Source organism: Elaeis guineensis, chromosome 14 (genome assembly GCF_000442705.2).
Source record: "Elaeis guineensis isolate ETL-2024a chromosome 14, EG11, whole genome shotgun sequence".
NCBI classification, from domain to species: domain Eukaryota; kingdom Viridiplantae; phylum Streptophyta; class Magnoliopsida; order Arecales; family Arecaceae; genus Elaeis; species Elaeis guineensis.
The window spans coordinates 10,672,233-10,692,065 of NC_026006.2; positions in this window are offsets into that span (position 1 = coordinate 10,672,233).

A 19,833-nucleotide genomic window follows, 5' to 3' on the forward strand; every position below is an offset into this window, starting at 1 on the left:
AGTCTGCCTGAAGCTTCCTACTTCTACTCTCTGTCAGCACCCTCTCGATTTGCTGCTTCTACTGAACTACTCTATTCTACACATGGGGTTCTTTGCCGACTGCCCACTACTACCACCAAGCCCTCTGTTTGTCCATAGGGGTTTTAAAGACCTTAGTTCGAGCTTAAATCAGAGATCAGACTCTGATTGCAAGTCAAAAAATCTCATAACTGTCAGATCAGGCTATTGGATCACTCTGATCAAACTGCAGGCATCTCCAGCCATTGGATCATGCAAATTTGTGCCTATGGATCGCCTATGGATCGGGCTCATTGTGAACCAGACCAATCCATATGCCAGAAACCACATAGACCTCTAAGTGGTCCATGCCTCATGTGTGGACCATGAGAAATGCCTTCAAAAATGTGCCGGTCCATCGTGGACTATGTAAAACACCCATGAAAATGGGGTGCCGGTCCACTGCACCTCCCCATGGACCGTCATTCAGTGGTGGACTATGGTACACCAGCCCACTCGCTGGTTGGGCTGGCCCACATGCTGCTGCATGTGCTCGCTCCACCATCGGGCCTGGCCCACTCTACTATGGCCTCCGTCGGCCCGTGGGCTCCTCCAATGATTCGTGGGCCATACCAGTCTCTGTGCTGGCTTCTCTTGTGTGTGTCTTCACCATCTGGACTCCGTCTGGACTGTTCTTAGGTTTGTTGGACTCCATTTGTCATCCCAGACCTTGTTTCAGACTTATTATGAATTGAATCTCAAGATATTTTCCTAACAATCTTTATTTTGACTCGATATTTGGCCTCCTCCTAATTCTGAGAGCTTTTGTATCTTCTTATCCCCATGCCCTAGGGCAAATGCCTGCTAATCATGGATGGACAAATATAAGAGTTGAGTCAGGCTGCTCGATCCTATCTCCATCATATGCTGTGCTCCTCTTGACTTGAGACTTGCTTGAGGTAGCCTCCTATGGTAACAGAAACTTCATCTTATGATATCACCTCTCATCCTTTCGAGTCTCACATCTTGTGTCTGATCCACCTTCACTTGGAGCTCCACCTTGCTCCAGACACTCCCTAGCTCCTGAAGCTCCACATCACACTGAGCTTTCCATCAAGTAGTAATATCCTCTCATCCTTTTCTTTCCCTCTAATATCATCCTATCACGGCATAAAATCTTTAGGATTCCTCCATCAGCTCTCTATCTATAGCTGGTCGAATCTAGTCTGCTTAATGAGATAAGATTCTGTTTGAAATCGGATATGTATTGGACCCTCTTAATTTTCTCACTGCACCATAATGTGATCTCCAGCTGACCATCTTGATACCACTGATCGCACAGCTTGATCCATCCAGCTGATAAATAGTACCCTCACTACTCTCCAAAGAGTCAAACAGCTTGTTGGGTTCCGATGATGCAGCGAAATATAAATTTCAAAAATTTTACATGCATTCAATAATTGAAAATAAGTTTAACATTTAAACTAGAGTATCGAAACTTAAAAGCCCTAAGAACACTTTGATGATTACAATCAAATATCAAAAACATACATATTAGGAAGAGACCAGAAGTTATATATCAATGAGAAGATCATGATCTGATAATTTTGATACCTCTATGAGATTCCAAAGTAGAAGCCCTCCAATGGTGATCCATACGGGACTGATCAGGACCCTCTCTAATTCGATATGGTGCTGCAACCTTCTTCACAAGCTTGCTGCCGACCATCCTTCGCAAGAACTGGTTGCACCATCGCTTGTATGCTTTTATGACCTCCACTAGGATCTCTTTAGAAATTTTTTTCCAAAAGATCACACCACACATAAATCAGATTTTATGTTTAACACATGAACAATTTGATTTTTTTTTTTTTTTGACAAGCATCTCATGCTTTCTATTTTCTCTCTTCCCTTCCTTTCTATTTTTCTTTCCCTTTTTCTTGTCTTTATCCAGACATTTTTCTCTCATTTTCCTCTCATCCTCATGCTAACTCTCAGCTAGAAATTAGGCATGAAACCAAGGTGTAGTGCCCCCTTTAAATAGGTAACAAAGGGGCACCACAAAATCTCCAAAGGATGCCAACCTTTGGCATCCCAACTTCTCCACACGGTAGAAAATAAATTACCCCATTAAAATGCCATGTGAGGAAGTTTAGGAGCAGAAGGACTCTTCTTTCTCTAGTCCCATAAAATTGGTGTGTAATAATTATGAGGATTAAGGGAGAAAATAAATGTTTTGGCACAAACACATCCAATGTGTCATCCTTTAGTTTCCACAAGAAATAAATTCCTTATATAGAATCTCTAGGTGTGAAAGAGCCTTCAAGCAGAAGGACTCCTCCACTTCTGTGCCAACATATCTCCAGGAGCCATCACATGGTGCGTGGAGTGAAGGAAATGCATGGAATAACGGGAGGAATTAAGAGTCCAATGTGAAATGGACTCTTCCACTTCATCACCCAAAAATAAGGTGGCGTCCAAATTAATTTGGTGTGGAATTCCTTTCAAGAGAAGAACTCCTTCTCTTCTACATCCACACATCCCATAGCACCATTAGATGGCACATAAAAATAAGGGACGTGTGGAACTAGGTAATAAAATTAAGAGGAGTAGATGAGAAGGACTCTTCTTTCTTATCGCCATTTATTTTGGGTGTGACAATTAATTTGTGCATGACTTTTGGCATCGAGGAAATAGATCACATGTGGAATACTTTCATAAAATCCAGATCAGCAACCTATTTAAATATAGGTTCAAATCTAATCACATTAGGTCAAGACAACAAGCTTAGATTAGCACAAACACCTTTGCACTGAACCCAATTGGAAACTTGGGTTAATTCATATGCTAGCAATTAATTAACCCATTAAATTTATAATAAAATTAAATAGATTGGATCAAGACCAAATTTTTATTGTGTGTGATCCTTTGGATTCCAAATCTAATCAAGAGTGGACCCAAACTCTCGACGTAACCTTAATTCAATTGGATTAGGTCAGCTCAAGAGTACCAATCAATTAAGACTCTTCCTAATTGATTTTTAAATTAAACTCTTTTAATTTTGATGAGTTCACAAGTTAAGATTGACATCTAGCAATGTGTCATGACTACCCGAAAGATTTAAAATTTGGTAGAAATACTAAAATTATCCTTCCGTGATGAGTTACTGTGCAATTCAATCTTTCGATCACATAACATCCCAAAAAGGTCATGGATATGAAAATATGTCAAACCCAAATACCTATCCATATGTATCTCGATTCGATGATGATGACTCGATTGATGAACCAGTATAAATTTTTTTTACTGTTCATCCTTGCTTTAGCAAGAGACTCTCAGAGTCACCATCCTATGAGATCACATAGGATATTCTCTCCTCCTACAAAGAGTGATTGATTCCTTATTGCCCACTTACAACCTCCATGTACACTTTGCCAAACTCAGCATATCTCACACACATCTCAAAGTGATGTGCTAGGGAATAAACCAAAGTAAGAGTCCATGTACACAAGGTACCATGGTGATCTCAGGTCAAAGGATCACATGCACCACTCCCACTGAAGAACCATCTATTGACATGCTGTAAGGCTCCATCAGATATTTTTCCTGTGGGTTAGTTCAGTGAACTCATTCTCTAATGAGCATCTACATTTTTGTATTAGTATCATCACACAAGTGATTGTGAGATCAACCACCCTCTCCATCAAGCATACATAGGATGTACCAGTCTTACTGGTATCATCGATCTCTGACTCGATGATCCAATAATTAAAAATATTTTAGATTGGGGCTATCAAGATTTTAGGTCTCACTGGCATGATCTCATCATGGCCCTAAAATCATTGCCCTAATCTATGGGTTTTATCATAATCATAAAAAATATGATGCAGTAAATTATAAAACACAATACCTCATAAATAAAAGTAACTAATATCATACAAATGAGTAGAAAGAAAATAAAAAAAAGTTTCTTCGCATCTCTATACGATTGGCTTATAGGGTACTATTCTTTCAATCTTTCACTTGCACTAAAATCAATCATCCATATACCTGAAGTCCGTACAATCAGAGTAGCGATTACACTGCTGCTGTGTATAGCTTAGTGAATTGGTTGAAAGAAAAATCGACTTTTTCCTTGTAGGATCTTCTAGATCTAATGAGATCTGAAGTGGAATATTTTAAAAAAAAAATTATCCTACTTTATTTCAGATCTAAGGTCTATTAGATCTGATTCTTATTATCTGATATTTAATAAAAAATTAAATCTAAAACTTGAGGATTAGAGGAATACCTCTAGGATAACTAGATTATCTTGTAGATGATCGCAGCAACGCCCAAGGTTCTAAAATAGCCACGCAGTCGCTTGGCCTCTACCGATATCCACTTAAGTAGGATCTGGATCGTCTTCTCCTTGCAAATTTTTTTTTCAAAAATTAGATCTAGATCTGATCTGCAAGATCTTCAAAAGTTCTTCTGAAGCTGGAGCAGCAGCTTCTCGATAAATCCCTGTAGCCTTCTGATCAGGGAGCCACCACACCTTGGACAAGCACCAGATGGATGCCCAACCTCTTGGATATGAAGAGAGGAGGGAGAGGAGTAGAGGGGGCATAGAGAAGTGGAGGGGTTTCACATTTTTGCTGGGTATTGAGCAGATTCTCTAAACCCTAGGCGCAGACAGGGTTTAAATAGACCCTACTGCGCCATGCAGTGCCACATCATTCGACCAATCAAAAAATTTCAATTAATTCTAAAAAAATTTTGATTGGTGGAGTGATATCATCTGATTTTATCAGATAAGAACCCCACCAAATCCTCCTACTATTGGCCCCAATACTGGATAAACCCAGTGAGATTGGCGCCCAACAGTTTGAGTCGATCAAGGCATAGAGTCCTCATCTCATGGGACTCTATCCTTATCCACTTGGGGCGCATGCCCAATCTGATCTTGGCACCCATTTTGAGGCCTAATTTAGTAGGTGGACACTCCACAAAAACTCTCCAATGACCTCTTGCCAAGTGGCCTTCAGGTCAAGATCCATAAGTCAACGTTTGATCGATGTCCTAAAACGAAAATGGCAGGTGACAGGAATTGGCAGGTGTTGTCTTAAATTCATCTCATGAATTAAGATAAAATTTTTTTGAGCTAGACTGGCTCCAGTCAGATTGAGAGAAACCTTCTCAAGGTTCTCTGAGTGAGTCAAATCATATTTGGCTCAGTCGAGATAGAAAAGATTACACGAGGACAAAGTTAGGCTCAATCGTGTGCTAGCATGATTTTCTTGAACCTAATTGGATCTAATCCAAATCAATTGAACTGGACTAGCTCAATTGATGACATCCAGACCCTAACTCTTATTTGTGTGATCCAGTTAGATTCATTTTTGTATGGTAATGAGACATGTCGTGATCTCATCATCGACATCATCGAAACTCCTTTCAATGGACCAGAACTCTTCTGAGTTAGACAATTAGAATGATCGATCATCAAGATCATTCTAATTGCTCCCAAAATCCACCACTGATACCTAGTAGTATATGGTGGCAATCCATCAAAAATGAAGACGAACCTCTCGGTGCAGCTACCTATGTGATTGAGTTCTTCCATCATGAGTCCCGACTGAATTATGGTTAAGGTGAACTCGTCAAACCCAACATCAGTCATATGAATCAATCAATTGATCCAAGTCCGATGTGAAACCTTAATGAAAAATTCTTTTTCATTATTTTACTCTATCATGGCCATGGGCTTAAGGACTCAATCTTTCGATCATCATAGGACTACTTCTCTTATCTATCGAGGTTGATAGATCCCTTCTTGGTGCGATCTGGTTCCTACAATGAATATGCTACAGCCAACATACACCTCAGAGTTTTGAATGGCTAGAAGATCGAGTTATGATGTAGTCAAACTATAACACACTCAAGGTGAATTATCGATGCACCTTAGGTCAAAGAACTAGACACACAGCTGCAGCATCGAGCTAGTCATCGATGAGAAGGTAGACTTCCTTATGACTGCTCGAGGTGGTCATGCTTAGTACTATCATTCTCAATGAATACCTATACTATCATTCTGGTATCTCCACACTGTAGACTCAAAACACATCTATCCTAAGAAAGCGATCATACACCAACCTTCCGAATCGATCACCATCCTCGTGATGATCCTATGGTCATGAGCTTTTTATGAGTTAGTTATGTAAATTCATGCCTTAAATTTTCAACTCTTGAAAATATGAATTAACATTCCTACTAACTCAAAGGATGTATCACAGACATAATGTACACAATGTGATAGTAGAATAACCCTTTTATTCATTTATAGTCAAAATTACAAATTTGCCCTTATATTTGTACAGGAATATGTCAGCCAATCTGTGGTGTCAGGGGGCCGTTTAGGGCATTTAGGGCCATGTGGAGTTTGTTACGTAGAGTAGTGGCATCAGGGGGCCGTTTAGGGCCATGTGGAGTTTGTTACGGAGAGTGGAGTGGTGTCCATTGTCGCGACTTGTCAGAGAGTAGTGGAGCCACGTGGAATCCGTTACAGGGAGTGGAGCAAAGTAGTGGCCATTGTCATGACTCATTAGAGAGTTCGGGCTTGATTGCTGAAGCTCGACTGGGATGTCTGATGGAGCGGAATGGCTCTCTGTCTCAGCAATCCAAGGGAAGCTTAGATGTTTCCGAGGTTGCTGACGAGTCCACTGTTGTTGGGTGCCTAGAGTGCTGATGCTGCGGGTGGGAGTCATCTATTGTAGAAGCTCGGATGGGGACTTTCTATTAGGGAAGTCCGATTTCATGAGGAATCCGATAGAGGGTTGGCCGGTAGTGGACTTCGGATGGCGTTGGGGAGGTTCGTCTGCTGGAAGAGTCTGGAGGATCCTGTGGAAGTCCGGTTGGCGTTGTTGAAGTCCGGTTGATGCTATTGAAGTTTGATGGCTGGGGAGGTACGAGAGACATCGAAGGTGGTAGGCCGTTGTAGAAATCTAGTTGCTGGAGCCCGTCTGTTGTAGAAGTTCGTCCGAAATCCATCCACTATGGAAGTTCAGATGGGGTCCGATTCTTGTAGAAGTCTGGATGGGGATCGCTTATTGGAGAAGCTTGGCTGAAGTCCACCTGTAATAGGAGTTTGGAAGGAATTCGTTTACAGTAGAAGCTCGGATAAAATTCACTTACAGTAGAGATCAAGAGTAGATCGCTTGCAGTAGAAGTTCGGAGTAGAGATCCGACTGGTGGAGCCCTTTCGTTGTCGAAATTCATCTGGGATCCATCTGCTATAGGAGTTTGGCTGAAATCTGATTCTCGTAGGAGCTCAGATGGAATCCGAAAGGTGGTCGACCACCGCAGAAACTTGGATGGAGTCTGGTTACTGTAGAAATCCTGTTGTCAGAGAAGCTCGAACATTGACGACGTCCGAAAGAAGTCTGGAAGGGATTCAGAGAATAGTCGATCACTATAGAAAATCGACTGATAACGGAGTTCAGAGGGCGTTTGGAGAAATCCGGTATATGAATGGAGAAGCTCATGATTGGAGAAGCCCGGATGCCATTATGGAAGCTCGGACGGTCGAGGGAGTTCAGAAAGACGCCATACAAGATTGGAAGTCAGAAAAGCCCTGGAAGGGTCGGCCTTTTACAAACTTCGGCTGGGGATATTTTATACCCAACACCAGTCCCCCTACTTTCGAGTTCGGATTTTGAATGAAGAAAGTACAGAAAAATTTTCACAGCCGAAGTTGCCTCCCTGACTTCATACGGGCCTTCCCAGTTAGGGGCAAGTTTTCCTTGATTCTGAGGTTATGAGTGTTGGGAAATGTGTCCCAAAAAGCCAATCGTCAAGCTGTTGACGGTTGAGCAACTAAGTATTGTGATTGATTTGTTAATAAATAAAATATATTTGGCATCTTCATCATAAGCTTTCATCTTCTAATGAACTCCGTTGTTATGATGAAGTCCTTAGAACTATTTAGATTCGATAAAGAGAGGATTTATCGATTAGTCCTTAAAACAGTTCACGACCAAATGATAGGCTGTTAATAAGGATGACAGCTTCTATCGAGCATGGGTCGCTGTAGGCCATATGGGTTGGTTGTCCTCTTAACCAAAGAGTGTGGAGATACTGGTATGGCATACAGATGAGATATACTGGTACATCATCATTGAACATGACCAACTCCAGAGTATTCTGCTGTCGAGAATGTCTCTGATGGGATATAGGTATAAGTGTCCCTTAGACTTGAGATTGCCTCAGTGACTTGCAAGCAACTCACTGTGCTTTGGTACTGGACTAACTGAATTTCTAATTCAGGGATGGAAGGTTTCTGGGCATAGTCAAGTACTTGTAAAGTCAGAGTGTGATCGAGATGGGATTGACCACTCCAAGAGTTGGAGAAGAATGAGTCGCTGTATTTCAATTTAGCAAAACCTTGGCCAGGGTAATCCATCAGATGGATTTGATATTTTGAAATACAATGTGGACAACCTGATCAGAGTTAAAAGTTGAACTCTGGGGTGTCCTATGATCATTTTGGTCAAGGGGATGAATTATATAAAAACTATATCCGCATGGGTTCTAAGGATGTTGTTCTACACATTCGACCTATCCGATCATCGGGTACCATTGCTAGATGGTCACTTCGATTGGTACAGAAATTTATTCCTGTGCTACCAGCTTAGGTTCGGACCTATGAGGTCACACACATTAGAGTTCATGATCCGATCGGATGGTTGATCAACGATTAAGAATCGTTCTAGGGTTAAATGATCAATACGATTGACATTTAACCCAGTGCAAGTGTTGCAGGAGGATCGATTAGCAATTTGATTGCTAATTGACTTAATTTGATTAAGCCAATGGACTGAGATTATGTCTAATTAAATATAATTTAATTAGATTTAGTTTGAGCTTGATTTGATCAAGTCTAATTGGTTTATTGGATAAGCCAAGTGCAAGGAAAAACTAGTCCTAGTTCAACTAGGACTTGGGCAATCTAATTTCTAATTTGATTAGAAAATTAAATCAGATTTAAATCTAATTTAATCTAATTAAATTAGATTTTTAATTGGGTTAAGACCTATTTTAATTAGATTGATCTAATTTTGATTTGATTTGGTTTGAGAAATCAAATTAAAACAAGTCATAAGATAGAATCCTAGTAAGACTAGGATTCCACCTTGCACCACATAAGCCTTCCCCACGCCCTCTCTCTCATTCAACACCAATCTCCTTTTATTTTGTGCGATAAAAGCCCTCTCCCAGGTCTCTCCCATTTTCAGAAAAGGTCTCCTCTCTTCTTTCTTACATGGAAGGTGGTTTGGATCAAATAAAAAAGGAATAAGTTTGGATTTCGAATTCTATGAGATAGAGTTTTAGAAATCCAAAACTCTTTCAATTTTGCACCGAATCTATCCAAATTTTTTTTTGAAATTTTCATGGCTTTTAGGGTACACATTGTGCACCTTTTGCTAGTGATCCATGCATGAAAATAAGGAGGAGGTGCTCAAGAGTTGGGCACCCCTTAACTTGCCATGTTTGGATAAGCCTTGACTAGGTATTTGACCTAGACAAGGACTCTATCATATCTCTCTATATAAAATGAGTTTCTTCATAAAATTTTTGAAGAAGATAGTAATTTGAGAGAAATTTGAGCCATCCAAAAATTAGAGAGAAAGACTTTTGGGTCGTGGATATATAAAAGACACAAGTTAGGGTGTTTAGAGAGAGAAACGAGAAGAAGTGGGTCTTCTTCTAGGGTTGTTTGTTTTCATATCTTTCCTCCCTCCATCTTGAGTTTCCTGAGAGCATCTCAGATTTGAAACTCCTCCTTCTACTTTTCATCTTTGGAAGAGTCCAAATCAAGAAGAAGGAGGCACCTGATCAACCATCAAAGAAGGATCAGCGCAGTACTAGCATACTGTGCTGATTTTCTGAAGCAGGACTTCTGATCGAGATTCGTGGGCTCGTGTGGACGACTCCTAGAGGCCGGATGTGTGTGTGGCTTGCAACATCATCCTCAATCCTGGATCAATGAGGTTAGAACGTCTAACTTGCAAGGTAATAGATCTGATCTATTGTTTAATACATACATTAGATGTAGTATAGAAACATGTTGATATGATCAACATGTAGTTCATGCTATATTTATATATTTTAATTTTTGATTTAATGCTATGTAATAATCATGTAATAGGATCTTAGATCTAGAGATTCTCTGATTTTAGAAAATAATTTTGATTTATTTTAGTCTTCCGTTGTATGATCTTGAAAAAGTTTCAAGATCTAATCCTGAAACCCTAGATCTGGTTCCTACAGTGAGACAGCGGCTCGCCAAAGTACTAAGTCCTCCACTCTGAAGGCCTTGCTCTTGATCCGAGAGTTGTAGTAACGGGCCACTTTCTGCTTGTAGGCGGCCATCCGAACCTGAGCTGTTTCCCACTTTTCTTCTTATAAGTCGAGGTTGGCTTTGAGATCCCGCGAGTTACGCTGCTCGTCGAATGCCACAACTCGCACCGACGGGAGTTTGAGTTCGATCAGGATCATGGCTTTTGTTTCGAAGGCCAAGATAAAGGGGGTCTCCCCCGTTGGCAGTCTTTGGGTAGTTCGGTATGCCCACAACACATGATAAAGCTCATCTGCCCGAGTTCCCTTTGCTCTTTCAAGTCTTGCCTTGATCCCTTGCAGTAGAGTCCTGTTAGTAACCTCGGCTTCACCGTTTGCTTGCGGATGGGACACAGACGTGAAGTTGTGGGAGATGTTTAAGTTTTTACAAAATTCAGCAAACCTTGCCCCAGCAAATTGTCGCCCATTGTCAGTAATGAGAGTTCTGGGTAGGCCGAATCTACAGATAATTGACTTCCAAATGAAGTCATACACCTTAGCTTCTATAATTTTTGCTATAGGTTTAGCTTCGACCCACTTGGTGAAGTAGTCAATTGCCACCAGGAGGAACTTTCGCTGTCCGGATGCCAGGGAAAAAGGTCCGAGGTTATCCATCCCTCATTGTGCAAACAGCCATGGGGAACTCAAGGGTGTAAGTTCGGAGGTGGGTTGCCTTTGAATATTTGCATATCTCTGACACCGATCGCACCTTTTGACATATTCGATGGAGTCGTGGTACATGGTAGGCCAGTAATAACCTTGTCAGTGCAGCTTGTGGGATAATGATCTGGCCCCCAGGTGACTTCCACAGACTCCCACAAGGCAAAGTCAGCATCAGAAGGCCAGAGACATTTCAAAAGGGGCAAAGAGTATGACCTCTTGTACAGCTTGCCTTCATAAAGAATATATCGGGAGGCCTGATTCCTAAGCTTCTGAGCTTCTTTTGCATCAGGAGGAAGAACCCCATCCTTGAGGTATGCAACCAGTGGATCAATCCAGCTAGGTTCATGGTTGATCTGTATCACAAGCTGCGGTTCTTCCATACTCGGGCACTTCAGAACCTCGAAGAAGACTTCCTTGGGCAGCCCAGCCGGAGCCAGTGTAGCCAACTTGGAGAGAAGATCGGTCCTGATATTTTCTGCTCTTGGAATTTGCTTGATGTCAAAGCTGCCGAAGGCAAGGATGATCTCTTTCACCTTTTCGAGGTACTTGGCCATACTGTCCTCCCGAGCTTCATAGTTTCTGCTGACTTGTCCCACCACCAATTGAGAGTCACTGTAGACTTGGAGCCGATCTACTTCTAACTCTTTGGCGATCCTCAATCCTGCAATCAGAGCTTCATATTCTGCTCCATTATTTGTCGTAAAAAATTTGAAGCGTAGTGCGTACTCCGCAATAATTCTTTCTGGATTAACTAAGATCAGGCCCATGCCTGTGCTTGACATGTTGAAGGAACTGTCCATGTAGAGAGTCCAGAAATCATCAGGGAGATCCATTCTTTCTTCAGGAGAATTCGACTGGAGCCCCGAGCTGTCGGCTTCACCTTGCTCAAGTTTGGCCTCTTCCGGAATAGTGCACTCCACTATGAAGTCTGCTAATATCTGGGCTTTAATCATCGATCGAGGTTGATAGTTGATGTCGAATTTCATGAGCTCGACTGCCCATTTCGTTATCCTTTCGGAGGCTTCCGCTCGATGCAGAACCACCTTGATCGGCTGGTCGGTGAGCAGTGTTATGGTGTGCCCTTGAAAGTAAGGTCGGAGCCTTCTAGCTGCAATCAACAAGGCATAAGTTAGTTTCTCTAACTTAGTATACCTGGTTTTGGCGTCTCTCAATACTCGGCTGATGTAGTAGATCGGCCATTGAAATTTTATTTCTTCCTTAACCAGGACTGCTACGAGAGCCACAGGAGAGACCGTCAGGTATAGGAACAACTCCTCTTCGGGTTCGGACTTTGCCAATAGTGGGGGTGAGCCGAGGTAGCTCTTTAATTTTTTGAATGCTTGTTGATATTCAGTGGTCCAACAGAAGTTCTTCGGCTGCTTGAGGATCTGAAAGAAAGGCAGGCATCGTTCGGCCGACCTTGAGACAAAACGATTCAAAGCTGCTACTCTCCCAGTAAGGCGTTGAACTTCCTTTATTGACTTCGAAACGGTCATTTTCTGGATGGCACGAATCTTTTTCAGATTTGCCGCGATCCCGCACCCTGACACCATGAAGTCCAAAAATTTTTCTGAGGTTACTCCAAAAGTGCACTTGGCCGGATTCAGCTTCATCTTATATTTTCGGAGAGCACTGAAGGTCTTCTCAAGGTCGGCGACGTGGTTCTTTATGGATTTACTTTTTACAAGCATATCATCCACGTAGACCTCCATATTGCAGCCGATCTGCTCTTTGAAAATCTTGTTCACCAACTGTTGATAGGTCGCCCCTGTATTTTTGAGGCCAAAAGGCATGACCCTGTAATAATAAAGACCACGGTTAGTAATAAAAGCAATTTTTTTTTCATCCTCTGGTGCCATCCTGATTTGATTGTAGCCAGAAAATGCATCCATGAAGGTGAGAAGCTCATGGCCCGAGGTTGCATCCACTAATTGATCAATTCTGGACAGAGGGTAACTGTCCTTTGGACAGACTTTGTTTAGCTTTTTGAAGTCTATACACATCCTCCACTTGCCGTTCGCCTTCTTGATGAGAACCACATTGGAGACCCAATTTGGATAATTGACTTCTCTGATGAACCCGATCTTCAGGAGTTTATCAACTTCCTCAGCTATTGCCACTTGTCTTTCTGGTGCATGACTTTGGATTTTTTCTTTTGTCAGTCGATGTTTGGGATCAACAGCCAGGCGGTGTTCCATGACTCCCGCATCAATCCCTGGCATGTCCGTCGGGACCCAAGTGAAAACATCCGCATTCTTTTGTAGGAAATTAATGAGCTGTGTCCGTACCTCTTCTCCTAGGTTAGAGCTGATCTTCACCACATGCTCCTCATTCCCATCGTTCAAAGGAATTAAGACAAGATCTTCAATTGGCTCACCCCGTTCTTCAGCAAGGTCATCGCGAGTGTCCAATCCATCAACTGGACAGGGGTCGGGCTGTCCCTTTCTCTGGAGGGCTATGTTGTAGCAGTGTCTTGCCAGGGCTTGATCTCCTTTGACCTCTCCGACTCCTTGGCTAGTAGAAAATTTCAGCTTCAAGTGGTAGGTCGACACCACAGCTCGGAGGGCGTTGAGGCCAAATCGGTCGAGTATTGCGTTGTAGGCAGACGGCACCCTCACTACCAGAAAATCCACCTGTACTCTTGATTGCTTTGGGTACCGACCTGCAACCACGGTTAAAGTTATTACCCCTTCCATTGGTACAGCATCGCCAGTGAACCCTACCAACGGGGAGTTTATCAGTCCTAATCGACCATCCGGAATGGATATTTTCGAGAATGCATCGTAAAATAGAATACCGATCGAGCTTCCACTATCAACAAGAATACGGCGTACATCATAGTCAGCAATATTTATAGAAACTACAACCACATCATTATGTGAGAATTGAATCTCTCGGGCATCTTCTTCAGTAAAGGTTATAGACTCTTCAGTCCTCTGCCGCTTGGGCGGTACGGTCGATCCACTGGCCGCTCCCCGTCGGGGTCCTCCAGAGATGGTGTGGAGGATCCCGGTTGGAGGCCGATCCTCAGGCTGTTCCTCCCCCCTTGGTGGCTCTGGCTGTGGCAGGGCCCTCGACCGATCCTTCCTTCTTTCAGGTCGGCGTCGGATGAATCTGTCGAGCCGATCTCGTCTGATGAGCCCCTCGATCCGTCGGTTCATTTCTTAGAATCTTTGATCCAGGAGGTCCTCTCGACTGCAAGTCTCGAGGGTCTTCTGATGGAACGGAGGTAGGGACCCTCCAGGGGTGGAATCATGATCGTGTTGGAAAATGTGTCCCAAAAAGCCAATCGTCAAGCTGTTGACGGTTGAGCAACCAAGTATTGTAATTGATTTGTTAATAAATAAAATATATTTGGCATTTTCATCATAAGCTTTCATCTTCTAATGAACTCCGTTGTTATGATGAAGTCCTTAGGACTATTTAGGTTCGATAAAGAGAGGATTTATCGATTAATCCTTAAAACTGTTTGTTGCTCCTAGATTGATTTTGATGATTACAAAGCAGATTGAAGGGATACAATATTTTAAAACGAAAAAGTCCTTATGCTCTTCAAAGGCAAAATCGTAATTTTACTAAAATCCTAATTTGATAGTACCATTTGGTAGAACAAATGATTTGAAATCTATTGGTGAAAATTTCATTGTGTTTGGACTTATATTTTTGAAGTTATGAAGGTTTGAAGTGCATGAGTCGACTCATGAGTCAACTCATGGCACTGTGAGCTGATTGGCACGCAAAAATTCTCCTTGGCACACTAGTTTTCTGGCTTGGCACGACCTGTGAGTCGACTCATGAGTCGACCCACAAGGCATGAGTCGACTCATGAGTCGACCCCTGCTAATTTGAGCCAAGAAATTCCAGAAAAGCATTCTCTGATTTTTGCAACAGAGGTCGACTCATGAGTCGACCCCTGAAGCATGAGTCGACTCATGAGTCGACCCCTGCGATGGGAAATGTCAGCAACAGCTATTTTTTTGCCCATTTTAATTGCCATTTATGCTTCCTAAAAATCCTCTAACGGCTCTTTATCTGCCTAAATTGTTTTCTCTTGCTTCTAATGCTACAAAATGCTTAATTTGATGAAAGAAATTGCAGATTAAATAGCGGATCAAACGTGAAATCAAATGTGAAGAGAAAAAGAAGAAATAGAGAAGAACAGAAGAGAGGATCCGAAATTTGCAAGAAAAAGCCTGAGATCAACGAAATATCCATAGAGAAAAAGAGAGAGGATCCACAATATACCAGAGAGATTGTGAAAGAGAAAAGGAAGATCTTTCAAGGAGAGAATTCTTCACGCCTATCGTTTCAACCTTGATCTAGAGATCGTTCAAAGCTTTCAAGAGATCTTCAATCAACAATCAACCTCTTCTCAAGCGTTCAACCGTTCATTCATCTTGAGAAAATCTGAAAAAGGGGTTCTTCATTTGAGTAAAGCTTTTATTGTTATATTTGCTCATTTAAGGAGCTGTTATTGTATTAATCTGTGCTCTAAATATTCTTACTTTTTGTGAGTTTTTGCTCTTATTTTTGGAGGATTTCCAAAACAAGGAAAGGTTGATCCGAACCTGAAATCGGAGTGTTTTGGGTTTGCTTGTACCCGGGAAACAAGTGTTCTAGCTTGGGATAGCTAGGGTCGGAGTTTCCGACGTCTTGTATTCTAGCTTGGGATAGCTAGTGTCGGAGTTTCCGACGTTTTGTATTCGGGTTGAATACAAAGGATAGTGGATTGAAATTTCCAAGTGGGATCTTGGGGAGTGGATGTAGGTGCAAGGTTAGCACCGAACCACTATAAATCCTTATGTTTGTGGTGTGCTTTATCGCTTTATCTTATTTCTTTATTATATCCTTGCAATACTACTTTAGGTAATTAATATTGATTTAAAGCCATTGTTTTGTTCTTCATAAGTTATTTGTTGGGCTTAAAATTTTTAGAAACCCAATTCACCCCCCCCCTCTTGGGTTGCATAGCTGGGCAACAAGTGGTATCAGAGCCAGTGCTCTAGCCCTTCTTTGATCTAACAATCAAAGAGCCAAAGATCTATGGCAACCCATGTTGGAACTTCTCTAGCTGAGGGGCAATCAACAAACCGACCTCCACTTTTCAATGGGTCTAATTACACCTATTGGAAAGCTCGGATAAAGATTTTCATACAAGCACTCGACTATGATATGTGGAGTATCATAGTGAATGGTCCTCACACACCCACCAAGATTATAGATGGTGAGGAGTCAACCAAATCCGAGAAAGAATGGGATGAGGTTGACAAGAAATTGGCACAATTAAATGCCAAAGCTATGAATGTTCTTTATTGTGCACTAGATGCTAGTGAATTTAATCGCATTTCTACTTGTGCATCTGCTAAAGAAATATGGAATAGGTTAGAAGTCACCCATGAGGGAACAAATCAAGTAAAAGAGTCTAAAATAAACATGCTTGTACATAAATATGAATTGTTCAAAATAGAGCATGATGAGTCCATAACTGCTATGTTTACTCGTTTTGCTGATATAATCAATGGTTTAAAGAGTCTTGGCAAATCTTATACTAACAGTGAACTTGTAAGGAAGATTCTCAGGTCACTGCCAAGAACTTGGGAAGCCAAGGTGACTGCCATCCAAGAAGCAAAGGACTTGAACACTCTACCTCTAGAAGAGCTTCTTGGATCCTTGATGACTCATGAACTTAGCATGATGCAACATCAAGAGGATGAAATCAAAAAGAAAAGAACCATTGCCCTCAAATCCACAACTTCACCTGATTATGAAACAGATGACTCTGAAGATGAAGATCAGGATGAGGAGATGGCTCTCATCACCCAAAAATTCAAGAAGTTTCTAAGAAAAAGGAAACAGGGGATGAGAAAGAAATTCACAAAAGGGGATCAAAGCATAGAAAAGGAGAAAGATCAAACCCCTATATGCTACGAGTGCAAGAAGCCAGGACATTTCAGATCCGAATGTCCTCAATTGAAGAAAGGTCCAAAAAAATTCAAAAAGAAGGCAATGATGGCGACCTGGAGTGCGAGTGATGACTCAAGCTCCGACGAGGAAACCTCAACCGAACAAGCCAATCTGTGCCTGATGGCACATGAAAATGAGGTAACTTCTGAATCCACTAGTGAATTTACTTTTGAAGAATTGCATGAAGCTTTCTATGATTCAATTGATGAATTAAAGAAACTAGGGAAGAAAAACAAAGAGCTGAAATTGGAAAATCAGTCCTTAGTGAAACAAGCTGAAATTCTTTCAATTGAAAAATTCACATTGATTCAAGAAAATCAAAACTTTAAGAATGAAATTAACAGGCTGAAATCTATAGTAGATAAGTTCACCTTAAGTTCAAACAAGCTAAATATGATCCTTGATAATCAGAAAGCTATATATGATAAGGCTGGACTTGGTTATAAACCCCTGAAGAAACAAAAATTTTTGAAGGATATTTATGCAAATTATTCAAGCAAAAAGCCTACAAATATTACTTGTTTTAAATGTGGAAGAATAGGACATAAATCATACACATGTCTTATTAACAAATATGCAAACACAAAGAAAATATGGGTTCCAAAAGGAACCATTCTGACTAACCTGAAAGGACCCAAGAAAGCTTGGGTACCTAAGACAGAAACTTGATCTGTGCTTGCAGGTGTGTCTAGCATCCCAAGAAGGAAACAGGAAATGGTATCTTGACAGCGGATGCTCGAGACACATGACTGGTGATGAATCACAATTCATCACGCTTGATGCTAAGGATGGAGGGATGGTCACCTTTGGAGATAATGGCAAAGGAAAGATCATCGGGATAGGTAACATTGGTATCACTCTCTCCAAATACATTGAGAATATTTTACTTGTTAAAGGTTTAAAGCATAACTTACTCAGCATTAGTCAATTCTGTGATAAAGGGTATAAAGTAAGTTTTGAATCATCTGTATGCATTGTGACGAGTCCTATTAACGATGGCATTAAATTTATAGGACATAGGCATGGCAATGTTTATATGGTAGACTTGAATGATTTAACTAAATTAGACATGCAATGCCTAGTTTCCTTAAATGCTAAAATAAATGAGACTAGTTGGCTGTGGCATCATAGACTTGCACATATTAGCATGCATTCTCTTTCAAAATTAATCAAAAAGGATTTAGTTCTCGGTTTGTCAAAATTGAATTTTGAAAAGGATAGAATTTGTGATGCATGCCAATTAGGTAAACAAACTAGAGTATCATTTAAATCCAAAAACACTATTTCAACTTCTAGACCTTTAGAGCTCTTACATATGGATTTATTTGGACCAATTAAAACCACTAGTCTAGGAGGAAAATGATATGGATTTGTAATAATTGATGATTACTCTCGTTTTACTTGGATTTTCTTTTTAGCTCACAAAAATGAAACTTTTCAAATTTTCACGAAATTTCATCGAAAAGTCACTAATGAAAAAGGGTTTTCAATTCAAAATATTAGAAGTGATCATGGAACAGAATTTGAAAATCATGACTTTGAAAATTTTTGTGATGAAAATGGAATTGGCCACAACTTCTCTGCTCCTAGGACACCCCAACAGAATGGGGTAGTTGAAAGGAAAAATAAAACCTTAGAAGAAATGGCCCGTACCATGCTCTGTGAAAGCAACCTTCCAAAATATTTTTGGGCGGAAGCTATTAACACAGCTTGTTACATTTTAAATCGTGCTTTAATAAGACAAATTTTAAAGAAAACCCCCTATGAACTTTGGAAAGGAAGAAAACCAAATATTGCCTATTTTCATATTTTTGGTTGCCGATGTTTTGTATTAAATAATGGCAAAGAAAAACTTGATAAATTTGATGCAAAATCAGATGAAGCAATCCTTCTAGGTTACTCCTCCACTAGTAAAGCATTTAGAGTGTTCAACAAAAGAACCATAGTAGTTGAGGAGTCCATACATGTTGTCTTTGATGAATCTAACGATCCTCCTTCAAGGAAGAATGAGGGTGTTGATGATGCAGATCCACTAATAGAAGGTATGAAGGAGATCACTCTGAAAGATTCAGCAACTCCAGAAGACAAGGATCAAGAAGATGAACAAAGTGAGAAAGGTGAAGAAATTCAAGAACAACCTCAAGGTACAAATGACTTACCCAAGGAATGGAGGTATGTTCACAACCACCCTAAGGAATTAATTATCGGTGATCCTATGCATGGGGTAAAAACACGTTCTTCACTTAGAGATGTACTTAATCATTGTGCTTTTGTATCTCAACTTGAACCTAAAACTTTTGAAGAAGCTGAAAATGATCATAACTGGATTAATGCTATGCAAGAAGAACTCAGTCAATTTGAAAGAAATAATGTTTGGACCTTAGTGAAAAGACCTAAAGATTATTCAATAATTGGCACAAAATGGATCTTTAGAAACAAGTTAGATGAGCATGGAAATATAATTAGAAATAAAGCAAGACTGGTTGCTAAGGGATATTGTTGCTCCTAGATTGATTTTGATGATTACAAAGCAGATTGAAGGGATACAAACAATTGAAAAAGTCCTTATGCTCTTCAAGGGCAAAATCATAATTTTGCTAAAATCCTGATTTGATAGTACCATTTGGTAGAACAAATGATTTGAAATCTATTGGTGAAAATTTCATTGTGTTTGGACTAATATTTTTGAAGTTATGAAGGTTTGAAGTGCATGAGTCGACTCATGAGTCAACTCATAGCACTATGAGCTGAATGGCACGAAAAAATTCCCATGGCACGCTGGATTTTTGGCTTGGCACGACCTGTGAGTCGACTCATGAGTCGACCCACAAGGCA